Source organism: Chinchilla lanigera, unplaced genomic scaffold, assembly GCF_000276665.1.
Source record: "Chinchilla lanigera isolate Chin_1 unplaced genomic scaffold, ChiLan1.0 scaffold00195, whole genome shotgun sequence".
NCBI classification, from domain to species: Eukaryota; Metazoa; Chordata; class Mammalia; order Rodentia; family Chinchillidae; genus Chinchilla; species Chinchilla lanigera.
The window spans coordinates 713,654-714,872 of NW_004955596.1; the positions used below are offsets into that span (position 1 = coordinate 713,654).

General features: G+C 35.3%; 1 long non-coding RNA gene across 1 annotated transcript in view; it reads right to left on the reverse strand.

The window, feature by feature from the left end:
* Positions 1-612: 612 nt before the first annotated feature.
* LOC102016769 overlaps positions 613-1,219 on the reverse strand; it is an 18,071-nt gene continuing 17,464 nt past the window's right edge. Inside the window, exon 5 of the long non-coding RNA XR_001232546.1 lies at positions 613-909. This is a non-coding gene — a long non-coding RNA (uncharacterized LOC102016769). The remainder of the gene's footprint in view (positions 910-1,219) is intronic.

The following is a 1,219-nucleotide window of genomic DNA, read 5'->3' on the forward strand; positions in this document are numbered from 1 at the left end:
ATTTTCTCATTTGCTTTATTTCTTTAGCTTATTTGAAACAAGATCTGAAACAAAAACAATTAGAATCACTCTTCAGAAAAGGGGCAGTCATTCATCTTTCCCGCTTATCCATGGGGAATATGTTTCAAGACCCTGATGGATAGTGGATGCCTAAAATCACAGATAACACTCTTTTCAGTACTTTTAATATTTCATTCATCCGTGGGCTTTATCCATTCAATTATAAAAATGAGACAGAAAAAGAAAATTAGGTATATTCTCAGAACTCAAATTTCCTAAAGTTATCATATAAATACTCCCACCATAAAAGTACTCCTAGCATTCTGTCAAAGTAGTTTCACATCTGGGGCCGCATTTTTATCAAAATGAAGTATTATGAAAGCAGCACCCTATTATTCACTGTCTTTCCTCATTCTCTCCTCCCTACTCCTCACTTCTTTCCTCAGAGTCAAGACTGTTCTCATCCCCAGGGCTGAACTTATCTCTGAAAAAGCAAAGCAAGGGTCTGGAACTCAAAAGCACTAGCACAGTTAGACTGGCATTACAAACTGCTGTTTTCATGAAGTACTTTATTTTGAGGGTACTTTATTTTTAGGTTATCTTTGTCTGAAATTGAGGCATATGATTAGCATTCTAAAACCATATCAGAGCATAGTCTCATATGTATGAGTTCCTGGGTTAAGTTCCAAACCCCAGGACCAATCCCCATCCCCCCTACAAGAACAGCAAAAAACTCTTTCCCCTTTCACTGATCCTTCGTTTCTTTCCCCCAACAAAGTCAGGTAATTTGCTCTTATTTCAACCCCATGGGCTAACACACAAAGAGCTAGGCACAAAGAGTGATAAAGCTTTCTTACCTCCTGTTGCAAAACTAATGTAAAGAGCACAATCCTGAGGACTGTTCTCAATCTGTCAATGGGAAAAAATAATAGGAAAAAGAAAAAAAGAGGAGGAAAAAATATGCACATATATATATATTTATATATACAGGATAGCTAGAATAATTGAACTACTAATATCTGTTGGTTTATTGAAAGGAACTGTTAATGTGTAATCGTTTGATCAATCTTGCATGCCTACATCTGGTTATATGTGCAGCCATTTTTTTTTTTAATTTTAAAGAGTAAAAGAAGGATAACATAATAATAGGGGGGACTTAGCAAATTACAGACAAAATGGTAGGAAATTATCAATGGTTATTGTTTTACATATTGTTATC